The sequence below is a fragment of the Ambystoma mexicanum genome, chromosome 5q, assembly GCF_040938575.1.
Source record: "Ambystoma mexicanum isolate Mex_15411 chromosome 5q, UKY_AmexF1_1, whole genome shotgun sequence".
Lineage (NCBI taxonomy): Eukaryota > Metazoa > Chordata > Amphibia > Caudata > Ambystomatidae > Ambystoma > Ambystoma mexicanum.
In genome coordinates, this window is record NC_090933.1 from 837,093,343 (window position 1) to 837,113,419 (window position 20,077).

The following is a 20,077-nucleotide window of genomic DNA, read 5'->3' on the forward strand; positions in this document are numbered from 1 at the left end:
CCCAGCAGTGCAGGGGCAGCCTCCACCAGGCCCCCACCCATGTCTACCACCACCCCCACCTCCCAGCAGTGCAGGGGCAGCCTCCACCAGGCCCCCACTCATGTCTCCTTCCACCCCCACCCCCCAGCACTGTGGGGCACCCTCCACCAGGCCCCCACTCATGTCCCCCAGCACCCCCACCCCCCAGCACTGTGGGGTACCTGCCACCAGGCCCCCACTCATGTCCCCCAGCACCCCCACCCCCCAGCACTGTGGGGCACCTGCCACCAGGCCCCCACTCATGTCCCCCAGCACCCTCACCCCCCAGCACTGAGGGGCACCCTCCACCAGGCCCCCACTCATGTCTCCCTGCACCCCCACCCCCCAGCACTGTGGGGCACCTGCCTCCAGGCCCCCACTCATGTCCCACAGCACCCCCACCCCCCAGCACTGTGGGGCACCTGCCACCAGGCCCCCACTCATGTCCCCCAGCACCCCCACCCCCCAGCACTGAGGGGCACCCTCCACCAGGCCCCCACTCATGTCTCCCTGCACCCCCACACCCCAGCACTGAGGGGCACCCTCCACCAGGCCCCCACTCATGTCCCCTATCACCCCCACCCCCCCAGCCACCATGGGCACCCTCCACCAGCCCCCCACTCATGTCTCCCACCCCCCCCAGCAGTGCAGGGGCAGCCTCCACCAGGCCCCCAATCATGTCTCCCACCCTTCACCGCCCCAGCACTGAGGGGCACCCTCCACCAGGCCCCCACTCATGTCTCCCACCCACCCCACCCCCCAGCAGTGCAGGTGCAGCCTCCACCAGGCCCCCACTCATGTCCCCTATCACCCCCACCCCCCAGCCACCAGGGGCAGCCTCCACCAGGCCCCCACTCATGTCCCCTATCACCCCCACCCCCAGCAGTGCAGGGGCAGCCTCCACCAGGCCCCCACTCATGTCTCCCTGCACCCCCCCAGCACTGTGGGGCACCCTCCACCCGGCCCCCACTCATGTCTCCCTGCACCCCCTCCAGCACTGTGGGGCACCTGCCACCAGGCTTCCACTCATGTCTCCCACCCACCACCCCCCCCAGCACTGAGGGGCACCCTCCACCAGGCCCCCACTCATGTCCCCTATTATCCCCACCCCCCAGCAGTGCAGGGGCAGCCTCCACCAGGCCCCCACCCATTTCTACCACCACCCCCACCCCCCAGCCACCATGGGCAGCCTCCACCAGGGCCCCACCCATGTTTCCCACCACCCCACCCCCCAGCACTGTGGGTCACCCTCCACCAGGCCCCCAATCATGTCCCCCAGCACCCCCACCCCCCAGCACTGTGGGGCACCTGCCACCAGGCCCCCACTCATGTCCCCTATCACCCCCAGCCACCATGGGCAGCCTCCACCAGGCCCCCACTCATGTCTCCCACCACCCCCACCCCCCCAGCACTGTGGGGCAACTGCCAGCAGGCCCCCACTCATGTCTCCCTGCACCCCCACCCCCCAGCACTGAAGGGCACCCTCCACCAGGCCCCCACTCATGTCCCCTATCACCCCCACCCCCCAGCCACCATGGGCAGCCTCCACCAGGCCCCCACTCATGTCTCCCACCACCTATACCCCCCAGCACTGTGGGGCACCTGCCAGCAGGCCCCCACTCATGTCTCCCACCCCCCACCCAGCACTGAGGGGCACCCTCCACCAGGCCCCCACTCATGTCCCCCAGCACCCCCACCCCCCAGCACTGAGGGGCACCCTCCACCAGGCCCCCACTCATGTCCCCTATTACCCCCACCCCCCAGCCACCATGGTCAGCCTCCACCAGGCCCCCACTCATGTATCCCACCCCCCCACCCCCCAGCAGTGCAGGGGCAGCCTCCACCAGGCCCCTACTCATGTCTCCCACCACCCCCACCCCCCAGCACTGTGGGGCACCCTCCACCAGGCCCCCACTCATGTCACCCAGCACCCCCAGCACTGTGGGGCACCTGCCACCAGGCCCCTCTCATGTCTCCCTGCACCCCCACCCCCCAGCACTGAGAGGCACCCTCCACCAGGCCCCCACTCATGTCCCCTATCACCCCCACCCCCCAGCCACCATGGGCAGCCTCCACCAGGCCCCCACTCATGTCCCCTATCACCCCCACCCCCAGCAGTGCAGGGGCAGCCTCCACCAGGCCCCCACTCATGTCCCCTATCACCCCCACCCCCCAGCAGTGCAGGGGCAGCCTCCACCAGGCCCCCACTCATGTCTCCCTGCACTCCCACCCCCCAGCAGTGCAGGGGCAGCCTCCACCAGGCCCCCACTCATGTCCCCCTGCACCCAGGTCCTCACAATCCCCAATCATGTGCATTATGGTCAGCCTCCACAGCCAAAAGGCCCTACCAAGTAACCCATTCACCCACATGGAAAAGGAATTTACATGTTACACCCCCAATGTTCATAAAGCAAATGAACCCATGTCCGCCACACACAATGGTTGCAATTGAATGGGAAAACACCCAACATGGCATGCATGAAACCAATGAGATGATACCACACAGTGAAGTATGAAAACAAAATTGTATTAAAAAAAATTGAATATAAATGAAATGAAACAAACTACAATGGCAATAATAAAAAGATAAGCTGCATGTCCTTAAAAAAAATTAAAACTACAAATCCCAATTCAAAAAAATGTTGTCCAAAGTCACATTAAAAATAAAATCAATCCAAGAGAGAAAAATAAATGCAAAGACCTTTGCTCCATGGTGAATAAATAAAAACTAAAAAAATAAAACAATCCAATGAAGAACTATGTACAAAACATCCAAGGGTCCATGAGCCCAACTGAACAAAGGAAACCTACAAACAACCCTAACTAAAATGCAACTATATACAAAAAGTGGAGCAGTGTCCGTCGACTCCAAATCATAAGAAGAAACAAAGGAAACCTAAAACTAAAGAACTATATACAAAGGCGGCGGGCAAGTCCAGCGGCTCACTCCGTGGTGTTCCGGGCCAGGGCATCATCAAACTCCTCTTCGATGTCCCCGAGGCGGTCCTGTTCCATGGCCCCGAGGGTCAGCAGGGACGACGCCATCTCCTCCTCCAACCCCCTGCGGATTGCCTCGAGGCACTCGGCCCGCCTCAGGGCCCTCCGCATGGAGTTCTCCGCCCTGACCATCGTGAGCCGCACCTCTTCCGCCTGCCGCCGCTCCGCACCTATCTGCTGGCCCAACCGCAGCCACACGGAAGACACTTCCTGTCCTGGGTCCTCCTGCCCTCCGGCCGATGCCTCCCCCTCCGATGTTGATGGCCCCGAGCCATGATGCCTCCCACGTTGACTCTGCTGCTGCCTCCCACGCAACCGCCTCTGCCAGCACGACGGCATCCAGGCTGATGGAATCCACCGACGCCGTCGTGCACGTGCCCTGCCTGATGATGCCGGCACATCCTCCATCTGCTGGGGTACAGTTGCTGTGGTGTCCACCCCTGCTGGACCTCCGACTCCCGACTGTGGCAGGGATGGGATCCCCACCGAGCTGGCTGCATTGGTCAGGGCAGGTCCACAGCGAGCCTGGTGGCATCTGGGCCGGAAGACGGCAAGGAGAACGACCGGCGTGTAGCCTCCACAGAGGCCGACACATGCAGGAAACCCCCGAACATGGAAGATCCCAATTGGGCCACGTCGGCACGGTGCTCTTCGTGATGATGTGCGCGCTCCTCCCGGGAAGCAAGCACGTCATCACGAATTGCACCCGCGCGCATCGCGACCCCAATCAGGACCTTCTCCATACGGCCACGGGTCCCCTCGTCCGCAGGTGGAGGGGAGTCAGGTGACATGGACATCCCCTCTACCTGCGGACGGGCCTGCGACGGGGCATCCCTGCTGGTGCATGGTGGTGCACTCACAGGGTCAGGGACAGCGACATGCACAGGCCCCTCCACGGTGACCTGTGCTGCCCCCTGCCCCTGGACTGCACCACTTGCACCAGCAGGGATGCCCCCACCAGGCCCCATGTGCGCCTCAGTGGCGGCCTCCTCCTCCTCTGTGGAAACCACCAACCTGGATGGCTCCTCACCGTCTTCCGCCGTAGCAGGCCCCTGTGGGGGCTCACCCACCCCTTCCGCTGCAGCCGTGGGGGCATCCCCGCCGCCTTGCTCCACAGCGCCGTCTCCGCCCTCTTCTTCACTATCCGCTGCGTAGTGGGAGACATAGAACACAAGCATCAGGGTACTGTACAATGGTCCCCTAGACAGGAAGCAATAGCAGATGAGTACCACTGTCAAAGTACACTTCCATCATGTCCCTCCACAACACATGGGTCAGTCCAGGCAAAACACACACAGTAACAGGCATGGTGCATGCCATGGACATTTCCATACATGTCCAATGGACTCTTGAAACATACAATGATATGGAACTCACATGCATCATGGGTCATGCCTATCACATGGACACACTTCACCTCACTCACATCCATCTGGCCTCATACACCCCAAACACAGCGGATACAAGGATAACTAGGCTGCATCAGTGAATCTGTACATTGTCACATACATGTGTCATGCATCCATGGCATTCACAAGTCAGACACGCAGGTCAGGCACACAGACATGGCTACCATATATGTACCTGGCATCAGCACCCATCCCTCACCCCCACCCATGTCCAGGAACAGAGACTTGCATGTGTAAAATCTGCATAGGGCTCCCCATGTCGCATTTAAACACATGCAACGACCATGTGGTTCACACATCACTGGTCGCACATGCATTACCATGATGTCCCTGCACACATACATGCGTACATGGCCTATGTCACACATACAGGCAAGTATCAGACAACCAGCACACCGCAACATGCCCTGTCTCACACAGCAATGCTTGGCCACTTACCACTCAACTCCAGACGGGTCTCCCTCTCAAGGATCTGGGCGTGGAGCGCTGGGCGTACGCGTTCCAGGACCCTCATCTGGATGGAACTCATGCGGCCCCGGTCCCCCTCCACGAGGCGCCGGGCCTTCACGAGGGTCCTGGACCTCAAGTCCTCCCAGCGCTTCTTGATCTTCTGGACGTTGCGGGTTGCCACCCCCTCCGCGTTGATGGCAACCACACAGTCGGCCCAGATCCTCTCCCGTCCTTCCTTGCTGGCGCGGGACGATCCGAAGAGGGCATCATACTGCCCCAGGACATGCTCCACCAGGACACCAACTTCGGTGGCAGTGAAGCTGGTGCCCCTCTGCCCCTCTGGCCTGGGGTTGCCACTGGGGCCAGATGCCGAAGTGCCCGACATGGCAACCCCAGAGGCAGGAGTGGGTGGGCAACTGGGTCCTGGGGCTGGGCTGTGGAGCGGATGTAATCCTAGTCGGGAGTCTTCTGTTCCAGCAGGGGTGGACACAGCAACTGGACCCCTGCAGATGGCTGATGTGCAGGCACCAAATGGCAGGGCATGGTGGCAGCAGGCAGGCAGGCAGCAGCAGATGGCACGTGGGAGGCTGCTCGGGGCACTGGGAGGCAGTAATTCGGCCTTCTGGGCAGGAGCATGGTCTTCCGTGTGTTTTCGCGTGGCCAGCTTGATACGGAGTGATTTGGCATGTGAAAATCCTGCACGTCAGCGTGAAATTCGAGGAAAGGCCCTTAGCGGGTAAGCGCGTCAGCACGCATACGCGATTCTATTGGACCAAAGGCCCTCAGCGCGTAAGCGCGTCTGTGACATGACCCGCACGGGTGTTTCCCTCATAGCACGTGATGACGGAGCACACTTGGAAAGACTGCACGTCAGAGTGTCATCGCGTGTAATTGGACAAAAGTGCGCGTACACGCGATTGGCCTATGTACGTGTATTTCAGGGGTGCGCGGGCACTTACACACGCGAGTACATCAGCGCACGTGTATTCCGGGGTGCGCGGGAATTTCCACACGCTATTGGCCTGGGTACGCGGATTTCAGGGGTGCGCGGGAAGTTTCACACGCTCGCCTACAACACGCGCAAAGAAACACGTACGCCAGCAGGAAGCAGGCATACGTCGACCCGCGACGCATCAAATTGCGCGCAAAAAACTAACAAGCTCAGACGCCAGGATGAATATACCGTTCCTAGCAGCAGTGGCCGTGGGCTACCAAAGGAGGATGAGGAGGATAGTCCGGGCCAGAATTTTCACACCCAGAACCAGCCTTTTTGGGATGCCTGATGACCAGGTGTATGGGAGGTACAGGTTTCCACCACACATAATACTGGACCTGGTGAGTGAGTGGGAGGATGACCTCACATCACCCACCCTGTGCTCCCAAGCACCCAGCCCCCTGGAGAAGGTCCTCAATGTACTGCACTTCTTAGCCACTGGATCATTTCAGCGGACAAGTGCCATAGTGGGTGGGGTGTCACAGGCCACGCAGTCACGCTGCCTACACCAGGTCTTGAACATCATCACTGCACGCCCATCAGTCCGCAGGCACATATACCTGCCCAGAACACCTGCAGAAAGGCATGCTGCCGCCCTGGATTTTTACGGTGTGGCACGATTCCCCAAAGTGCTAGGTGCCATTGACTGCACCCATGTGGCTCTACGTCCCCCCAGGGCATCTGAGCACATCTATAGGAACCGCATGCACTGGCATTCCATCAACGTGCAGGTAGTATGTAATGCCAAGGGAATCATCACCTCAGTATATGCCAACTATCCCGGGTCCACCCACGACAGCTTCATTTACCGAATGTCCACCCTAGAAGCTGGGCGGCATGGCGATACATGGCTGCTTGGTGAGTATGAATGCCACTGCACATGCATGCATGTCAGATACTGAGCAAGGTCACAACCCCACCAATGATACCCATCACCACCTCCACAGGGGACAGTGCCTACCCTCTCAGCCCCCACATGATGACGCCAATTCGGAACCCCTCCACGCCACCCGAGGTAAGATATAACACAGCCCACATTGCAACCCGGGGCATAGTGGAGCGCACATTCGGAGTGCTTAAGTCACGCTTTCGCTCCCTTGACCGTTCTGGCGGGCAGCTGTTATACGCTCCCCCAGTAGTGTGCAGGATCATAGTGGCAGCATGTGTCCTGCACAACGTTGCAACATGCCGGGGTCTGGCCGTGGACATGGTGGTGCCCCCACATCCCCAACCACATGCACGCCTGCTGCGCATGGGAGGGGAAAGGGCACGGGGGAGGCAGCCCGTACACAGCTAGTGGCTAATTACTTCACATGGAAATCACACCCCTGTGGAGTGCACACTGCCCTGGCACATACCATCTGACAATCAATGATGACTCAACCTGACACTGATCCTGAATGTCTGGAGAATCAACCGTCAAAACCATATCAGCCTGAGATTGTTCACCTGGAAGTGTTACAATGTGTGCATCCCTACCTACACAGACACCACCAATGCAGTTTCGTGAAAAAACACATTCATGCAGCTAAAATGAATACCCACTTGCAAAATGCAACATGAGGACAGTGCCATGTCACCCAACCAATCCCCAGCACCGCCACACGACACACCATGCCATGTCATGCTATGTGAGGGCAAACAAAGTAATCCCCACAACATTACACAAGTGTCACAAAGTACAGTGTCCCTAATTGAAACTCGCGACACCTGAAATGCTCACAGTAATGCAGGACCAACAACACACTTGAGCAGGTATTTAGCAATAACACTTATCAGCTACTGACCCTCAAAACTACCATCAACATGACATTACGAATGTAAGAAATGAGTAGTCTCACCACCTGGAAATGCCTGCACTCCCACCACTTCCAACTGTACAGTGTTGCCGCCATGTAGAGTTGTAGGTGCACTGCTGCCAACATGGACTCCATCTCCAAAGTAGAGGGCCTTGTGTATACATGAGGAAAGGACCTGCAAATTAGGAGGTAGACATGGATGATGAGTTACACATCTATGCAACATGCAGTGTACAACACAACAGCAATATGCACTAGGAATGTATACACAGTATTGACTAGACTACCCACACATGTAGTGGGAGTCCAACGTCACCGTGTAAGTCAATGTCACTTGGGGACACCCTTTGCAAGCCCATGGAAACAGGAAGCAGGAGGGGTGTGTGTCTCACAAACCCAAGCATCTAACCCAAAATCAGGACAAGCCTCCACGTGCCCAGCCACAATACAGCGGATGCCCACGGGAGCCACACAAGGCAACACACTGTAAAAAAAATATATAAAGAAAAAAAAATAATCAAAAATGGCCATGAATGGGCCAGGGGAGGTGGGGGAGGCCACCCAGGAGGTCCGAGGTCAGGATGCACACCAGAACCCACCTGTGTGGATTCTGGGAAAAAAAAACACCTCCATGGGCTCGTGGCCGACACGGCTACCCTATTGTGAGAGAATCACTGTGGTAGCTCTCCTCAGACTCTGCAGCTGCATCAGGAGGTGGTGGCACTATGGGAGGCAGCCCACGCAAAGCCCTAGTCTGCTCCTCCATGGCAGCAAGCATGCGAGTGTGGAAGGTCTGGTTCTGGAGGATAATCGTGCGGAGGTCCCCATGCAACAACTCACGGAATGACCGGACCTCCGCCCGAGTTGCCTGCATCTCAGCTGAGAGCGTACGTGTGAGACGCTCCAGCTGCTCTTCTGTCCTTCTGTGTGTTGAAGCCTCAAGCTCAACAAGGGTTGTCCTGATCTGACTGAGTTCCACCCTCAGGGCTTCCCTGTGGCCCTGGGACTCTATGGAAAGGGCATCCTGCAGAGTCGCCAGTGCCGCCCGCCTGTCCCTGTTGGACGCCAACATGTCCTCCCTGTGTGACTGGCAGATGGAGTCTGTTGCCTGCTGCAGTCGCTCCATCAGCCTTTCTGGGGGGACAATGGAAGTGGCCACCCTATCCATGGCCTGAGCCATCATCTCTGATGATGCTGCCTGTTGGGTAGCCATACCGTATATGGATTACTCCCATGCGGTATTGCCAGGTGGCGTACGGCCACCACGTCGGCGGGCACCACACCTGTCTGGGGCAAGGCGAACTGCGCCTTGCTGTGCCGGCACTGCCTGAGGCTGAAGGACTGCATTCCCCCTCTGATCTGCTGGCCCAGGAACAGGATCAGATGTTGCGGAGTGTGACCCTGCATCCGTAACCACCAAAGGCGGACCTGCCAACACTGACATCCCCATTGAGGGTACTACCCCTGGTGCAGGTGGGTCGGACAGAAGAGAATCCCTCCCAGGAACACTCACCTGCGATGCCACATAGGTCTCATCATCCGAATCGACCCCTGAATACAGCTCGGGGGAGGTGCACCCAGAGACACCCCTTGAGAGCACGACCTGCAGCAGTTGTGGGTTTTCACCCACCACCACACCACGTCCCTCACTGTTGGTCGGTCGGGCCTGAGACCCCTCCTGGGTCTGCACCATCTCCACAACCCCAGCTGTATCAAGTGTGTCATCCCCTGCAAAGACATGAAAGAAAAGAAATGGAAACAGGCATTAGCACTATGGCACACAATTAGGGCTGAGAAGCAACAGAACCAGTACTTGATTGACACATGTCCCACATGACTAAAAACCTCCCATGCATGCACCCTCACTGCGTATGAAGGGGAGGCAAATGGCACACATTGATGACACCAAGATGGAAGATGAACACATTTGCTGCATGCTGCCTAGCAGTGGCATCACACATTGGCCTGTGATTGCCAGGTGAAATACACATGCCATCACACAGATGGCATGTACCATTGCTATTAAATGAAGATGTAGAGGAGGGCAGCACTTATTCATTCAGTCCAGTTCCCTCATGTAATAGCTTTTCTAATTCAAACAGGTCTGATTTTTCACCTGGAGCTGCCAGTCCAAAATGGTCCGATTGCACAGGGACATGTCTAAACAAATGATATCCAGGTAACAAAGTCACTCCACTTTACCATAGCCATGTCAGACATGTGACTAGAGGACTGAGAAATGCCTGGTAAAAGTGGTGGAATGCAAACAATCTGCCTGAATGAACAGAGAAAAATAAGCAACAATGTTGTGGCAAGGTGACACTTCAAGGGCAACTGGCGTGCTGTTGGGCTAGATGTCTACTGTTGGCAGAAGGGATACTGCTATGGCCAAATGCTGCTGCGCAGAATGTATTGGATGAAGCACATGGGTGACCCAAACAACTCAGGCGCCAACACCCTCACCTGGCACACAAACAGAAGCCCTCACACACACACCATGCACATGGATGACACACACATGCATGTGCACTCACCGGACAATGCCTCATAATCTGGCAGATCTCCCACGCCTTGGATCTGATCCTCCGTGACGTAGGTCCCAGCGACTGACTCATGTGGAGTGAGTTCCATGTCTTCTACTGGAGACCCACCTCCAGTCACTAAAGTTGCGTCATGACTTGAGGCCAGCTTATTCTTTGCCCTGCGCTTTAGGTCATTCCAGCGATTATAGCAATCATTGGCTGTGCGCCTCACGATTCCAAGGGCACTTACGATGTCCGCAACGGTCTGCCAGTGTGCCTGGCGTTGTGGTCTTGGATCCTGCAACAATGACCATTTCGTTATCATGTGCGGACACATACTCGACAAGGGCATTCAGTTTGGCATCCGTGAAGCTGGGCTTCCTCGACGGGCCGGACTGTGTAGCCGTGTCTGGGGCATCAGCCTGTGCCGGACGAGCACTCTTCCTCTTCTGCTTGAAAGGTGGTGGGGATCCTGAGTGTCCTACGCCGCTCTGGACACTAGGGGCAGGAGCCCTGGTGGACTCTGTATCAGGGTTGTGGGATTGCACACTCAGCATGGGAGTTGGTGCAGGCATTGGCTCAAGTGTAATGGTGTCAAGGGGAATGTCAGCAGGATGGACTAGGACCGACACTGTCCTGGCTGGGTGTGTGAGAGCTGGGGTGGATGGAGCCGCAGCTGCCCCTGCAGCCTCTCCACCCTGCCTACTTGGGGCAGCAGATGACCTTGCTGCCCCTGATCCACGTGGCCTGATGACATCAACGTGCACCAGCGCACGTGTCATAGGCCTGCTGACCTGGAAGTCAGCCATGGAGTCAGCCAGGTCTGGTGCCACAATGGGCTGGTCCAACAAGGGCTGAGCATGGATGGTGTCAGCCACATCACCCTCAACCAGGGGGGCGGGGGGGGATTATGGGTGCCCTTGACTGGTCCTCCACACATGGGGGGACAGGGTCACCCTGCAAGTAACGACCACGTCCCCTACCGGATCCACCACGGCCACCCCTTGTGGCTCGTCCACCTTTGCCACCCTTACTGATTCCTCGCCTCCCAACCATGGCACTGATGTTAATGTGCGTATGGGAGTGGCTGTAAACTATTGTCCTGGGCAATTGGGGGTCAAAGGGGTTGGGTACCAGATGGTAATCGTACCCTAGTGCTCTAGCAAGGCTGAATGTGACCCCTGGGGAAAGATGACGGGTCACGCAACGCACAGGAAGCCCAAAAAAGGGAGATAACGTGCACGCAACCCCTCCTAGACCACGTGTGCGGAAAAATAAACCTGCACTACGCTGTGGCACCCAGTAACACAAGAATGAACGTATGCGTGTCACACGCAGCCTAGAATGACCTCTGAAGGGGTAGGCTACACACGGGGCAAGCACAGATGTTAGATACGTGCGTGACTCACCGTCTGCCAGGAAAAAGAGCGTGAAAAAGAAGCGCGTGTGCGCGTTGGCAACACCCCCGCCAAAAGAAGAATTGTACGCTGTCTGAGGAGACAGGACAACAGTAGAAGGGAACACTGTTTGAGGGAACAGGCCCAGGGAAACCAGAAAAAGGGAAAAAAGAGAAAAAGCTGTCAGAGGTAACAGGGAGTACGAACTTGAAACGCCGTGAAGTAAATCGCGTGTGAAAGGACAAGAAGTACAGATTTCACCCACTCGCTCTCCACGAAAAGCACGTACAAGGAAATGGTGTTTTACACGTACCTTTTATGCAGGCCCACACGTCCAGCGTCACTTCCGCGTGTACGCGCTAGGGCCATTTCCACCAATTACACGCTTTGTCACTTCCGCGTGTACGCGCTAAGGCCATTTCCACCAATTACACGCTTTGTCACTTCCGCGTGTACGCGCTAAGGCCATTTCCACCAATTACACGCTTTGACACTCGGACGTGTCTTTCATTTTTTTAACACGCAACATTTCAAACGTGTGCCATATTCAACGTGCACGTGACTTCATAGACGCACATACGCTGGTGGCCTTTGGGCCAATGAATGTACAGACGTGTGCTGACGCGCTTACGCGCTAAGGGCCTTTCCTCGAATTACACGCAGACGTGCTGGATTTTCACGTGCAAAATCACTCCGTATCAAGCTGTCCACGCGTTCACACACGGAAGACCACGCTCCTGCCCAGAAGGCCGAATTACTGCCCCCCAGAGCCCTGAGCACGCTCCCACCTTCCATCTGCTGCTGCCTGCTGCCCACGTGCCCTGCCATTTGCTGCCTGCACATCAGCCAGGGGTGCTGTTGCTGTGACCACCCCTGCTGGAACAGAAGACTCCCGATTGCTTTTCCATCGCCCCACAGCCCAGCCCCAGGACCCAGTTGCCCACCCACTCCTGCCTCTGGGGTTGCCATGTCGGGCACTGCAACATCTGGCACCAGTGGCAACCCCCGGCCAAGGAGGCAGAGGGGCACCAGCTTCACTGCCACCGAAGTTGGTGTCCTGGTGGAGCATGTCCTGGGGCAGTATGATGCCCTCTTCGGAAGGTTGCGCGCCGACAAGGAAGGACGGACTCGGATCTGGATGGACATCGTGACTGCCATCAACGCGGAGGAGGTGGCAGTCCGCGACTACGAACGTGTCAGGAAGCGCTGGGAGGACTTCAGGTCCAGGACCCTCAACAAGGCCCAGCGCCTCCTGAAGGCAGCGGATGCTAAGGGGCGCCGGGGCCACTTGTCGGAAGATCAGATGAGGGTCCTGGAACGCATATTCCCAGCGCTCCACGTCCAGGTCCTTGAGAGGCAGACCCGTCTGGAGTCGAGCGGTAAGTGTACATGCATACTGATTGTAAACTGTGCGTGTGGTGGTGTGCCAGGAGTGTGCAGGTTGAACATGTATTTTTATGTGGGCAAGTAGGGGGGGTGTACAGGGCCGTGAGGGTGACACATGCGAGGGGTCTCATGTGTGACACATGGATGGTGCTTGTGTGTGTGGGCTTGCATGGCACAGGATGTGGAGGAATGATTGTCAGGTGTGACATGGATGTCGATCGGAACACTGCGACAGTTGGCGGAGGTGTACACATGCATGCAAGTTTGGTGGTGTGTGTGCATGTGTAGTGTACTCCCTATGTTGCATGTGATGTGTGGATGACCTTTGGCTGCTCATGCTGTTGTATGTGAATGGATGGTGCTGGCTGTTGCAATATGGCTGTGGTATGGCTCATGTGTGCAAGTTGAAATGACGTGTGTTGGGGATTGTGATGCCATGTCTGAGGTTTACCAATGCCACTCATGGATAACTGTCATGTGTGTATGAGTCCATTGTACAGTGCCCTGATGCCTGTGTTTTCTTTCTCCCTGTCTGCAGCGTCAACTGATGAAGAGGGCGGAGAAGGTGCTGTGGAGCACAGCGGCAGGGGTCGCACCACCAGCCGGAGACGCAAGGCCCGGATCCCCTCCCAGGTTCTGATCTCGTCGGGGAGTGAGGAGTCCGGTGCCGTGTCCCAGGCCGCAGCTGCCGAGGGGAGGTCCAAGAGGCAGAGGTGGGAGTTGGACTCCTCGGCAGCAGAAGGGGCAGCTGGGACCCCACAGGGCCCAACGGAGGAAGATGGCACGGAGTCATCCAAGTTGGTGGGGGGTTTGGAGGAGGAGGAGGCCGTGCAAGCGACAGAGGCGGGGTCTGGAGGTGGGGATTCCACTGGTGCTAGTGGTGCAGTGCAGGATCAGGGACAGGAGGCAGCACAGGCCGCCGCGGAGGTACCTGTGTGCAATCCTGTCCCTGCTCCTGTCACTGCATCATCTTGCACCAGCGGGGAGGCCTACCTCCAGACCCGTTCTCAGGGAGGTGATTGGCTTACAACACCTGGCCTTCCTCTCCCTGCGGGTGTGGCTATCCTGCACCAGGTTGAGCTTGTCCAGGGTGGGGTGGCGTTGCGTCAACGGGCCATGCGAGCTGACCTGCAGTCTTTTCATGATGAGTCTGCACGTCTTCTCGCATGGCTCGTTGACCGCGTTGACCCACTGGGACAGCTCACCAGGGCTGGATTCCTCCGTTTCCTGGACCTTGTTCCGACCCCCTCCTCCACAGAACCCCCTAGGCCCCAGTCGTCCTCCATGCCATCTTCCCACCCATGTGTCACCTGGGTGCCCTGTGGAGCTGCCTCTGACCGTGCGGCCAGGCTGGTGGACAACAGATCCCTGCCACAGTCGGGAGTCGGACGTCCAGCAGGGGTGGCCACATCAACGACTGCACCCCAGCTGGAGGAGGATGTGCAGGCACCATCGGACAGGGCACATGGACAGCAGCAGCTGCAGGAGGCTGTAGGTGGGAGCCACGATAGCTCGTGGCCTTCAACATCGGAGGGGCAGGCATCGGCCGGAGGGCAGGTGGACCCTGGACCGGAAGTGTCTTCCGTGTGGCAGCGGTTGGGCCACGCCATAGATGCGGAGCGGCGGCGGGCGGAAGAGGCGCGGCTCACGATGGTCAGGGCGGAGAACTCCATGCGGAGGGCCCTGAGGCGGGCTGAGTGCCTCGAGGCAATCCGCAGGGAGTTGGAGGTGAACATGTCGGCATCCCTGCGGACCCTCGGGGCCATGGAACAGGACCGCCTCCGGGACATAGACGAGGAGTTCGATGATGCCCTGGCCCGGAACACCACTGAGTGAGCCGCTGGACTGGCCCGCCGCCATTGTATATAGTTATTTAGTGATAGGTTTCCTTTATTGTTTATTTTTATTTGGAGTCGACGGACACTGTTCCACCTTTTGTATATAGTTCCATTTTAGATAGGTTTTTATGTAGGTTTCATTTCGTCTGTTGGGATGAAGGACCCTGAACTTTGTACATAGTTGGACTTTGCATTTGGATATTTTTTTTACTATGAATATTTTTTTCCATGGAGCAATGGTTTTCTATTTCTTTTTTCCCTTCATTTACTTTTTATGGACTGGAACTTTGGAAGACATTTTTTTGGATTATCATTTATTGATTTTAATTTGAAAAGGGACAGCCAGCTTAATTTTCTTTTTTTTTTACTTTTGTATTTTGTTTAACTTTGATTGCCATTACTGTTGTTTTTAATACATTATTTTGATTTTTTCATTCTTCAATGTGTGGTTTAATCTCATTGTTTTCATGCATGTCATGATATGGGTTTTCAGGTTCACTTGCAACCATTGTGTGTGTGTGAGACACATGTGTTCATTTACATTGTTTCCATTGGAGTAGTATCATGGGCGCATGTAATACTTGGTTGTGTCTTTGGGCTGTGGTGGCTGGCCATGAGGCCCATGCTTGAGGATTGTCGGGGCCTGTGGGCAGGGGGACATGTGTGGGGGCCTGGTGGAGGCTGCCCCTGCACTGCTGGGGGGTGGGGGTGATAGGGGACATGAGTGGGTGCCTGGTGGAGGCTGCCCCTAGGGGGTGGGGGTGATAGAGGACATGAGTGGGGGCCTGGTGGAGGCTGCCCCTGCACTGCTGGGGGTGGGGGTGGTGGGAGACATGAGTGGGGGCCTGGTGGAGGCTGCCCATGGTGGCTGGAGGGTGGGGGTGATAGGGGACATGAGTGGGGGCATGGTGGAGGCTGCCCCTGCACTGCTGGGGGGTGGGGGTGGTGGTAGACATGGGTGGGAGCCTGGTGGCGGCTGCCCATGGTGGCTGGGGGGTGGGGGTGATAGGGGACATGAGTGGGGGCCTGGTGGAGGCTGCCCCTGCACTGCTGGGGGGTGGGGGTGGTGGTAGACATGGGTGGGAGCCTGGTGGAGGCTGCCCATGGTGGCTGGGGAGTGGGGGTGATAGGGGACATGAGTGGGGGCCTGGTGGAGGCTGCCCCCGCACTGCTGGGGGGTGGGGGTGATAGGGGACATGAGTGGGGGCCTGGTGGAGGCTGCCCCTGCACTGCTGGGGGGTGGGGGTGGTGGTAGACATGGGTGGGAGCCTGGTGGAGGCTGCCCATGGTGGCTGGGGGGTGGGGGTGGTGGGAGACATGAGTGGGGGCCTGGTGGAGGGTGCCCCATGACTGCTGGGGGGTGGGGGTGCAAGGGGACATGAGTGGGGGCCTGGTGGAGGGTGGCCCACAGTGCTGGGGGCTGGGGGTGCAAGGGGACATGAGTGGGTGCCTGGTGGAGGCTGCCCCTGGTGGCTGGGGGTGGGGGTAATAGGGGACATGAGTGGGGGCCTGGTGGAGGGTGCCCCTCAATGCTGGGGGGGTGGGAGACATGAGTGGGGGCCTGGTGGAGGCTGCCCCTGCACTGCTGGGGGGTGGGGGTGGTGGTAGACATGGGTGGGAGCATGGTGGAGGCTGCCCATGGTGGCTGGGGGGGGTGGTAGGAGACATGAGTGGGGGCCTGGTAGAGGGTGCCCCTCAGTGCTGGGCGGGGGTGGGGGGTGGGAGACATGAGTGGGGGCCTGGTGGAGGGTGCCCCTCAGTGCTGGGGGGGGTGGGGGGTGAGACATGAGTGGGGGCCTGGTGGAGGCTGCCCATGGTGGCTGGAGGGTGGGGGTGATAGGGGACATGTGTGGGGGCCTGGTGGATGCTGCCCCTGCACTGCTGGGGGGTGGGGGTGGTGGTAGACATGGGTGGGGCCCTGGTGGAGGCTGCCCATGGTGGCTGGGGGGTGGGGGTGGTGGGATACATGAGTGGGGGCCTGGTGGAGGCTGCCCCTGCACTGCTGGGGGGTGGGGGTGGTGGTAGACATGGGTGGGGCCCTGGTGGAGGCTGCCCATGGTGGCTGGGGGGTGGGGGTGGTGGGAGACATGAGTGGGGGCCTGGTGGAGGCTGCCCCTGCACTGCTGGGGGTTGGGGGTGATGGGGGACATGAGTGGGTGCCTGGTGGAGGCTGCCCCTGCACTGCTGGGGGTTGGGGGTGGTGGTAGACATTAGTGGGGGCCTGCTGGAGTGTGCCCCTCAGTGCTGGGGGGGCGTGGGGGTGGGAGACATGGGTGGGAGCCTGGTGGAGGCTGCCCATGGTGGCTGGGGGGTGGGGTTGATAGGGGACATGAGTGGGGGCCTGGTGGAGGCTGCCCCTGCACTGCTGGGGGGTGGGGGTGATAGGGGACATGAGTGGGGGCCTGGTGGAGGCTGGGGGTGGGGGTGCAAGGGGACATGAGTGGGGGCCTGGTGGAGGGTGGCCCACAGTGCTGGGGGTGCAAGGGGACATGAGTGGGGGCCTGGTGGACGGTGGCCCACAGTGCTGGGGGTTGGGGGTGCTGGGGGACATGAGCAGGTGTGCAGGGTAGTCCCCTGTTTTGTGGGCTGCCTGCAGGGGCCGTGGGGGGTGTACAGGGAACACCTGTGAGGACCCACCCAGCCTAATCCCGTGTGTAACTTCCCACGCACCCCTGTAATACACGTACCCAGCCAAATCGTGTGTGATAATTCCCGCGCACCCCTGTAATACACGTACCCAGCCAAATCGCGTGTGATAATTCCCGCGTACCCCTGTAATACACGTACCCTGGCTAATCGCGTGTAAAACTTCCCACGTACCCCTGTAATACACGTACCCTGGCTAATCGCGTGTAAAACTTCCCGCGTACCCCTGTAATACACGTACCCTGGCTAATCGCGTGTAAAACTTCCCGCGTACCCCTGATATAAACGTTACCCGCTTTGCGTTCCTTGTTTGGCAGCCCTGTAAACTGGTCCAGGGTTAGCGCAGCCCTTTGCGATGATTTAGCGATTTTGAATGCTTTTCCTTGCGCGAGGGCGTTCTTGGGGGCGTTACTGGCGCTGCTGCAGGGTCGCTGCGATACTCTGCGCCACGGCTGGTTTGGGAGCCTAAAATCCATGAATACGCTGTGCGCGGAAATCGGTTTTAGCGCACGCGCCTGGCGCAGACAATAGCACGCGGACACTCTGCGCCAGCTGCTTGCGACACTTTTCTGCGAAATTCTATGAATTACCCTGAAAATCTCTGATCCTTTGGAAAGAAAATCCATCATCACTATCATAAACTTAATTTCACTACCAAGATTATGATACAGTCCCAATATGTCAATCCCAATACGCATCCATGCACCTTCTGAGGGCAAAATAGGTAACAGTTCTTGTTCATGTACCTTCATACTCTTATCAGAGTTCTGACACGGCCAACATTACCTCACCTTCTTCGCTACCATCACATCTATTCCAAGCCCCCAATTCCTTTTTCTTTAATTTACAGTTTGTGTCAGTTATTCCAGGAGGGCCCTCATGAGCTCTATCAACTAACCTTTCCTTGACACACTCCAGAGCTACTATCACTTGTCCTCTAAGAAGCAACCTTTCTGCCACGGGCAATTGTTTCCTCACTTCCCAGAATGCCTTGTGCTCCCTTTTTACCTTTCTTTGAAGGCCACCCCTGCTCTGTCCATGTAATAACCTCCATCAATAAATTATCTGAAACCATGCCTTCTTTCCATTCCCCCTTCCTTAGAAGTGCATGTTGATCAACAAACACATCATCTAAACATGCACCCATTTCTTCCTCCCCCTCTCCTTGTCCCATCCCATCCTTCTTAGTACCAAATGCTTCCACTGGTGATCTCGAGAAATAGTCCTCAATTTTGTTTTGCTCCCCAGGTACATACTCGACTGTGAAATTGTATTCCTGCACACACATATATAATCCAGCAAATCTTGGAGTCACTCTCATTCCTTTCACTGTCAGCACTTCTACTAACGATGTATGTATGGTCTGCAAAATGAATTGCTGCCTCTAAATTGTCCTAAAATATTCTATTCCCCAAACACACGCCAACCATTCTCTTTCAATTTCCGAATATCTGCTTTCACAATCTGTCACCGCTCTGGATGCATGGCATATTACTCTTACCTTTCCCCTCTTCCTTGAGACCATACTGTCCCCAATCCCTTTACACTGGCATCAACTGTAATCACTGATTCTTTGTCTACATTTAATCCTCCAAAATGTTGTGCCTTACAAATTCAACCTTTTATCTCTTGCACTGGTTTCTGGCATTCCTCATGCCTTTCAAACACCACTCCTTTTTTTGAGCAGCTTCCTGATTGGTTGACTTGTCTCTACAAAGGTCTTTGTGAACATACTGTAGAATTCTGCCATCCCTAAGAAGACCCGCACTTGATCCTTATTTTTTGGAACAGGTGCTTCCTTGGTGGCCTTCATCATGTCTTTACCCTGCACTGCTAATCACATGCCAAATGTCTTCAAACTCTTTCGCCCTCAACACTTCATGCAGTCGTTTATTGTGTTACACTGTGTCCTTTGCATATATTAACATGTCATCTGGATATACTAATATACCTTGAACTACTTGAAGTATAAGCCTCTGCACCTTTTGAAAGACTGCTGCCGCTGATGCCAATCCAAACGGCATCCTGCGGTACTGAAAAAGTCCAAACAGTTTGAAAAACAACATTGGCACTCGACTATCCTCTGTGAACGGTATCTGGTGATACGCAGCCGAAAGATCCAATGATGTAAATCATTTATAAAAGTGTGGGGTTTGTAGAGACCTTTGCGTGCATACGTTTCACCATTCCTTCGCTTTCTCAAGGCACAATTACAACAGTTAAACAATTTAGTATTTCTAGTATTTCTAGTGCTTGTCATGTATTTTTGTGTTCTCTTAATAATTGCCCATTTTCCATTAACAGCATATTATCACAGATACATTTGTTGCATCAAGTGAAGCCTATTCAAATATAGGTTTTAAAAAAAACTTCTCTAATGCTGAGTGGAAACGCTTGGTGGTGGATTTTCTACAAATAAATTATTTAAAGGCATAGTCCTACTAATCTCAGAGTCCCTGAGGTCGTGGAAAACTCTGTGGTTATTTTCATAAGTTGTTGGTCAAGTAGTCATTGTTTTTAGTCTCCACTAAGAACGAGCTCCTAATGAGGAAGGAACTAATTAAAAATTACCAGACTAAAAACTGCAGAACTGTCAATGACTAATTGACCAACAACTTATG

General features: G+C 56.4%; 1 protein-coding gene across 1 annotated transcript in view; it reads left to right on the forward strand.

Moving 5' to 3' along the window:
• DECR1 (2,4-dienoyl-CoA reductase 1) overlaps positions 1 to 20,077 on the forward strand; it is a 541,630-nt gene that overhangs the window by 520,160 nt on the left and 1,393 nt on the right. The window lies entirely within an intron of this gene.